The sequence below is a fragment of the Drosophila erecta genome, unplaced genomic scaffold (genome assembly GCF_003286155.1).
Source record: "Drosophila erecta strain 14021-0224.00,06,07 unplaced genomic scaffold, DereRS2 tig00000329-arrow-arrow-pilon, whole genome shotgun sequence".
NCBI classification, from domain to species: domain Eukaryota; kingdom Metazoa; phylum Arthropoda; class Insecta; order Diptera; family Drosophilidae; genus Drosophila; species Drosophila erecta.
Window position 1 is genome coordinate 1,234,318 of NW_020825223.1, and position 8,662 is coordinate 1,242,979.

Sequence of the window (8,662 nt, forward strand, 5' to 3'; positions counted from 1 at the left end):
CTTCCCGAAGGATTGGAAAAGTGCAGAGGTTATTGTCCTCCTGAAGCCCGGTAAGCCTGAAGCCAACCTAGCCTCCTATCGTCCGATCAGCCTACTGGCAATCCTCTTCAAAATACACGAAAGAGTATTTTTGCGCAGTGTTTTGCCTATACTGGACGAGGTATACCGGATTGATCCCCGATCACCAGTTTGGCTTCAGACGCTGCCATGGAACACCGGAGCAGTGCCACCGGCTAGTCGAACGCATCCTCGAGGCATTCGAGCAGAAGAAATATTGATGCACTGTAATGCTCGATGTGAAGCAGGCATTTGACCGAGTTTGGCATCCTGGACTCCTCCATAAACTAAAATCCTGCCTCCCAAGCCCTCATTTTACCCTCCTTAAATCCTACACTGAGGAAAGAGCTTTTCAGACTGATCAGAGTGATCAGAGCTGGAGTTCCGCCAGGCAGCGTACTCGGACCAATCCTCTACACCCTTTACACCGCAGACCTTCCCATTATCCCCTCCAGGAAACTAATGATAGCCATATATGCAGACGACACTGCTTTCCTCGCCTCATCATCCAACCCAAGAGAAGCCTCTGAAATAATACAAAGGCAAATGGACGCGTTAAATCCCTGGCTCAGCAGATGGAATATCGTAGTGAACGCGGAAATGTCAACTCTCACTACGAAGAGGAGACTACCCAACGGTCACGGTGATCGGAACCATCATTCCCAACGTGCCCGCACCCAAGTATCTAGGGCTGAGGCTACTCAGCAAACGCATACAGGCCGAATCGCAACTGAGGCAGATGCAATGGTTTATTGGGAGAAGGTCCAAGCTGAGGCAAAACTTCAAAATCCTGGTGTACAAAGCAATTCTCAAGCCAATCTTGGGGCACGGCAAGCAATTCGAATCGCCAGATATTACAGCGGTTCCAGAACATCCGCCTGTAATGCGCATCCCTACCACGAGAACGTTGTAATACATGGAGAACTGGGAATCCCATCAGTCTCAGAAGAAATCTCCAAGCTCAGCAGGTACCACCCCAACCACCTCGCCATAAACCTATTGGACAACAGCCAAACCAGCAGACGACTAAAGAGGAGACATCCCCTTGACCTACCACAACAATAACAAATGAATTTAAATTCCGCCCCGAATACATGTAGTATCCCTTAAGTTAAGTCACCCGCCAAACCATTTAATTATTGTCCACTCTGACAGATCTAACGCACGCTATATAAAAAAAAAAATTCAAATTACAGGGCCTTGTATATGAGTCCTGTATTGTTATTTTTCGTCACTACCTCCCCGAGCTGGGAGTGGGTAATTTACGCGCCTGCTGCCTTCCTTAGATGTGGTAGCCGTCTCTCAGGCTCCCTATCCGGAATCGAACCCTGATTCCCCGTTACCTGTTGTTAATAGGGCAGACATTTGAAAGATCTGTCGTCGGTACAAGACTATACGATCTCCATGTTATCCAATATAACGATCTTGCGATCGCTTGGATTTAGCCTTTTAAAAGCACATGTCCCATAAGGTTCATGTTTTAATTCCATGATTTTATTGCATTAGCTCTAGAATTACCACAGTTATCCAAGTAACTGTTAATAATCTAAGGAACCATAACAGATATAATGAGCCTTTTGCGGTTTCACTTTTAATTCGTGTGTACTTAGACATTCATGGCTTAATCTTTGAGACAAGCATATAACTACTGGCAGGATCAACCAGAATAATGTTTCTTTCTTCATATTCCATTTATATTTTTCGAACTGAAATAAGCAATATAAATATTATAGATTTCCATTTTATATAATTCCATTTATTTTATCATATTGAAAAATACTTCAATATTTTGCCTTTGGGTAAAATTTTAAATCTCTTTTAATTCGATTACGGCCATTTTTATATAGCATTCGTATTCGTATATTCTATTATTTTTTATACTTGTTTCACCATTATTAACCAGTTCATATAATATATATTTCTATAATTTTGTATTTATATTATACATATTTCATTCTAAAATATCATTTTGTTTCCAACATACATAATTATTGTATCCACACATGTACAATTTTTGTTTAACCAACATAAATATTGAGTTAAATCATTTGCAATTTGATGATAAATTTAAAATTTATCTTTATCCGTATAACTCTCTGGTAATACATAACGTAAAACCGAGCGCATATGATTTCTATATTGAACATTTTGTAATTTTTCCATCATGTAATAAATATGAATATGTCGCAGTTTCGTTGTTATTTGCCATAATGCTAGCGCAGTGAGTTCCGATCGCACTGAAGTACTACGCACAACTGCCTTGTGTCGCACTCTTCTTCTCCGTGCTTACCATCGAACCACACTCGGCGTCAGCGACAACACGCTGGCGCCGCGCTAAAACGGTTCTTCCCAAAACTACAAACTACAAGCAACCAATAACTGCGAAAAAAGAGGCTGATGCAATATTTCCATTATGATGAAATACACTACCAGAATACCAATACACTAACACATGCAAAATTATGCTCCGACAAATATATATTATACCGCGGTAACGATATAATTTTCCAATTTTACGGAAGGTTAAATAAAGGTAAATTAACGATAATACATGGAAACGATTTGTTATTCTTTAAAAACGTACAGACAGTTGGGTTAAGTCCTGGCTGCAGATGGTATTTAACTTATTTGCAACAGTGCATGTAGCTAGCAAATCAACTGACTGGTGTTACCAGTCTTCGGCTTACTCAGCTGGTGGAACAGCTGTTCCAGTGGTGTGTGTACTGCCTAAACTGATTCCGATAACCACAACCAGTTTCGAAATAGGTGGCGCCTTTACCGCTATAGTTAAAAATTTCTCCGCCAGAGGGCGTCAATCAGTCCCATATAGCGCCAGCAGGTGGCGCTTGTTCCTCCTCCTTACCACCCTTAGAGAGTATGGACTGGCAGGCCCTCCCGCGCACCCACAAGCTGGGAACAACACCATGCAAGAAGGCTCTCAGAGTACGTAAAAGCGTATCAAGCGTAAACCGGCTAAGAAAACGAAGGGAGAGGAGCTGAATGACAAGCCAAGCACTAGCGCAGCGCTGCGCAAAAAGCTGGCCAACAACACCTTTGCTATGCTTTCGAACGAAGAAGACGATGACGACCAAGAGAGCTCTGAGGATGAACTCTGACCTGCTAAAGTCGAAACTAAACCCAAACCCCCGAAAAACCAAAACCCACCCCGAAGACCATCAAACCACCTCCGATAATTATTCCTGATGTGACCAACATCTCGGCACTCATCAAGATGATCACGACGCTTGTGGGCCAGAGGAACAATTTCACATACAAGGCCGTGAACGGAAACATCGTGCGAGTCATGATGCCGGACAAGGAGTCCTACACTGCTCTGCGTCAGCAGCTTGTGGCTCAAAATAAAAGGCATTGTACCTTCCAACCGAAAGACGAAAGAGCCTACAAGGTAGTCATTAAAGGACTCCACCACTCCACTGACCGTGACGAAGTCATCGAGGACCTTTGCAGTCAGGGGAACACTGTAAGAGATCTGCATAATCCCTTTGGCAGAAGAACAAAAGAACTTCTGGGAATCTTCTTTGCCAAGATAGATGTCTATCAGGTCAAGCGAATCTGCAGGTAACCATCGAATCGCCACAGAAGTTCAACGATGTACCACAATGTTATAGATGCCAAGGCTTCGGTCATACACAGCGGTACTGTTTTATGGAGCATCGCTCTGTAAAATGCGGGGGTCCTCACGACTCGAGGCAATGCGAGAAGAAGGCGGAAGACAAACCGGGCTGCTTCCACTACCAAGCGGACCACCCCGCGTCCTTTAAGGGATGCCCTGCCTATAAAAAGGCCTAAGCACTCGCAGCTCCGAGTGCAAGGCCCGTCGCGAATGCGAATGTTAATAAGGCGCCGCCTGTGGCATCCCCAACAATCAATTAAAGCTCCATCTATTTGTCTGGAATACAAACGGCTTGCAGAACAGCAAGGCCATAGTCGAGCACCATCTCAAAATCCACCAGATTGACATTCTACTCGTAGCCGAAACCCACTTCTCCCCAGATCCCACTTCAATATCAGCGGATATGACATTATCCAGGCAGACCCACTGGCAGAGCACGCGGAGGAGGAGCCATTCTCATCAGGAGCGGTATCCAATACCTAGAGCTGCCCGCGTTTCAGCAAGACTGGGCACAATGTCCTGTCATCAGGATCGCCAGCCCGCAAGGAGAAATCAGCATTGGAGCGGTCTACTTTGCCCTTAGATACCGCATAACGGCAAGCCATCTCAGCGAGTTCTTCGAGCATCTTGGGCCCCGCTTCATAGCAGCTGGAGATTTTAACGTAGAGATCCCCACCTCTGGTCCCCGGAAATTGCGTCACTTGTGGCTGAAAAGAGGCGTCGCAGGAGAGTCTGGTTCCTGTCGCGCAACCCAAGAGACAAAACAGCGCTCAATCACGCCACAAATGAGCTTAAGGAAAAGATCTCCAGCCTACGCCAGGACTCCTTCCTCAGATTCCTCGAGGAACTCTCTCCAGGGGATCCGGATCACAACCTGTGGAACGTCACCCGCCACATAAAACGACCTAAAAAAGTTTTTGCAGTGCGCAAAGCGGATGGATCCTGGTGCCGATCGGACGCACACCTCTTCAATGCCTTCTCACCGTTCGACTGCTGCACTGCCGAAGAGCGTGCCGAAACCGCCAGATTCCTCGACAGTCCAAGGCTTCCCAAACTGCTATTGGAACCAGTCAACCAGGAGCAGCCTTAAAGATGCTACCACTCCGCTGCACACAAATGCTGGCCAGCATTTACAACTTCCGTTTGCTTCCGTTTAGGATACTTCCCGAAGAATTGGAAAAGTGCAGAGGTTATTGTCCTCCTGAAGCCCGGTAAGCCTGAAGCCAACCTAGCCTCCTATCGTCCGATACTGGCAATCCTCTCCAAAATACACGAAAGAGTATTTTTGCGCAGTGTTTTGCCTATACTGGACGAGGTATACCGGATTGATCCCCGATCACCAGTTTGGCTTCAGACGCTGCCATGGAACACCGGAGCAGTGCCACCGGCTAGTCGAACGCATCCTCGAGGCATTCGAGCAGAAGAAATATTGATGCACTGTAATGCTCGATGTGAAGCAGGCATTTGACCGAGTTTGGCATCCTGGACTCCTCCATAAACTAAAATCCTGCCTCCCAAGCCCTCATTTTACCCTCCTTAAATCCTACACTGAGGAAAGAGCTTTTCAGACTGATCAGACTGATCAGAGCTGGAGTTCAGCGTACTCGGACCAATCCTCTACACCCTTTACACCGCAGACCTTCCCATTATCCCCTCCAGGAAACTAATGATAGCCATATATGCAGACAACACTGCTTTCCTCGCCTCATCATCCAACCCAAGAGAAGCCTCTGAAATAATACAAAGGCAAATGGACGCGTTAAATCCCTGGCTCAGCAGATGGAATATCGTAGTGAACGCGGAAATGTCAACTCTCACTACGAAGAGGAGACTACCCAACGGTCACGGTGATCGGAACCATCATTCCCAACGTGCCCGCACCCAAGTATCTAGGGCTGAGGCTACTCAGCAAACGCATACAGGCCGATGCGCAACTGAGGCAGATGCAATGGTTTATTGGGAGAAGGTCCAAGCTGAGGCAAAACTTCAAAATCCTGGTGTACAAAGCAATTCTCAAGCCAATCTTGGGGCACGGCAAGCAATTCGAATCGCCAGATATTACAGCGGTTCCAGAACATCCGCCTGTAATGCGCATTCCTACCACGAGAACGTTGTAATACATGGAGAACTGGGAATCCCATCAGTCTCAGAAGAAATCTCCAAGCTCAGCAGGTACCACCCCAACCACCTCGCCATAAACCTATTGGACAACAGCCAAACCAGCAGACGACTAAAGAGGAGACATCCCCTTGACCTACCACAACAATAACAAATGAATTTAAATTCCGCCCCAAATACATGTAGTATCCCTTAAGTTAAGTCACCCGCCAAACCATTTAATTATTGTCCACTCTGACAGATCTAAACGCACGCTACAAAAAAAAAAAATTCCAATTACAGGGCCTTGTATATGAGTCCTGTATTGTTATTTTTCGTCACTACCTCCCCGAGCTGGGAGTGGGTAATTTACGCGCCTGCTGCCTTCCTTAGATGTGGTAGCCGTCTCTCAGGCTCCCTATCCGGAATCGAACCCTGATTCCCCGTTACCTGTTGCAACCATGGTAGTCCTAGATACTTCCATAAAAAGTTAATAGGGCAGACATTTGAAAGATCTGTCGTCGGTACAAGACTATACGATCTCCATGTTATCCAATATAACGATCTTGCGATCGCTTGGATTTAGACTTTTAAAAGCACATGTCCCATAAGGTTCATGTTTTAATTCCATGATTTTATTGCATTAGCTCTAGAATTACCACAGTTATCCAAGTAACTGTTAATAATCTAAGGAACCATAACAGATATAATGAGCCTTTTGCGGTTTCACTTTTAATTCGTGTGTACTTAGACATTCATGGCTTAATCTTTGAGACAAGCATATAACTACTGGCAGGATCAACCAGAATAATGTTTCTTTCTTCATATTCCATTTATATTTTTCGAACTGAAATAAGCAATATAAATATTATAGATTTCCATTTTATATAATTCCATTTATTTTATCATATTGAAAAATACTTCAATATTTTGCCTTTGGGTAAAATTTTAAATCTCTTTTAATTCGATTACGGCCATTTTTATATAGCATTCGTATTCGTATATTCTATTATTTTTTTATACTTGTTTCACCATTATTAACCAGTTCATAAAATATATATTTCTATAATTTTGTATTTATATTATACATATTTCATTCTAAAATATCATTTTGTTTCCAACATACATACATAGATATTGTATCCACACATGTACAATTTTTGTTTAACCAACATAAATATTGAGTTAAATCATTTGCAATTTGATGATAAATTTAAAATTTATCTTTATCCGTATAACTCTCTGGTAATACATAACGTAAAACCGAGCGCATATGATTTCTATATTGAACATTTTGTAATTTTTCCATCATGTAATAAATATGAATATGTCGCAGTTTCGTTGTTATTTGCCATAATGCTAGCGCAGTGAGTTCCGATCGCAATATTTCTGATGCAATATTTCCATTATGATGAAATACACTACCAGAATACCAATACACTAACACATGCAAAATTATGCTCCGACACGGCCATCCTGACCATTACACGACCTCGTGAAATATTATCATAATGCTTCCTCTTTAATACAACAAAACCATTTTCAAATTACACTTACATTAACAAATTAAATTTCACACCTCAATATCATTCCTAGAGCAATACAAAACTTTTTAACATAATTCATTCATCATTTCATTACAATATCTAATGCGCCACACGCCATGATCAAAACAATTGTTTTGCACTTGTGCTTACATTATTATTATAAATTTCATTATAAGTCCTTCAGGCCATCGCAGTGTCACTTGCTAAAGCTTATATTCTAATCATTTCATTACTGTCTCTTTCAACAGCTTTCTTTTCCATTTCCTTATCACTGTCTCTTTCAACAGCTTCATTTTCCATCTCTTCATCACTGTCTCTTTCAACAGTTTCATTTTCAACCATTACATTTAAATTCTTTTCACATTTTTCTAATTCTTCTTGTACTTGCCAATCTGGCATTTTTCTTATGTCATCGTGAGCATATTTATATTTTCTATTGTTCGTCAACGACCTGAGCATATATCTATCCCCCTCCAACAATTCGGTTATTTCAAAAGGCCCTCCAAACTTCGGACTTAACTTTGCTTGATGCCTTTCTTCACCTCTCAACAACACGAAACCTCCAACTTGACATTTAACAACTTTGGCTTTTCCTTTATCAAATTGCCTCCTGCTATATGCTGCTGCAGCTGAAATATTGTGAACTGCCTGCGCTCCCACCTCTGTCAAATCAATCTCGTCTGCCGTATCGCAAGGTGGAAGCAACCCCAACGGGCGGGCAACTTTGCCAATAAACAGTTCTAAGGGACTTGCCTTAGTTGCTTTACTAACCGTACAGTTTAACGCTAATTGAACCTCTCCCAACGCATCTTGCCAAGCGCGGCTGCTAGTCTCAACTGCAGTCAATAAGTTCTTAAAGGTGCTCATAGTGCGTTCGACTTGCATAGGGTGAGCAGCTCGGTTTTACAATCTTACACTCCAATAGCTCCTTAATTTTTTTTCACGCACCAACTCTCTTTCATTTGGACTAAGCCTATATGGTCTTCTTTGAACAATTTTATTTGGGTCTACCAATTTAATTTTCATTTCCCCTGAGCTAACCCCAGACAAAGGAATTCCGTTAATAAAAGATTTTGAGTATTTTCCCATTAGACTCTTTAACCTCCTCATATCTTCACCAACAAGATCAGCATTCAACTCGCAAAGTTGTTTATCATTTGAACAATAATTTACAGTTTTTGATCTGATAATTTCAAATTGACCAGGTGATACTATTACATTAAATCCTGAAAACAACACTTCTCGACCAATAATGGTATCATTTCTTAAATGCACATCGTCCAAAACATGAAACAATATCTCAATACAATAGTTGTTAATTTTTACG

At 42.5% G+C, this 8,662-nt stretch overlaps 1 long non-coding RNA gene across 1 annotated transcript; it reads right to left on the bottom strand.

The window, feature by feature from the left end:
• Positions 1-1,287: 1,287 nt before the first annotated feature.
• On the bottom strand, positions 1,288-6,280 carry LOC113564690. The gene is made up of 2 exons (XR_003408245.1): positions 6,239-6,280; positions 1,288-1,400 (listed from the first exon to the last, which is right to left on the bottom strand). It is a non-coding gene; the product is annotated as an uncharacterized LOC113564690 (long non-coding RNA).
• Between the last annotated feature and the right edge of the window lie 2,382 nt (positions 6,281-8,662).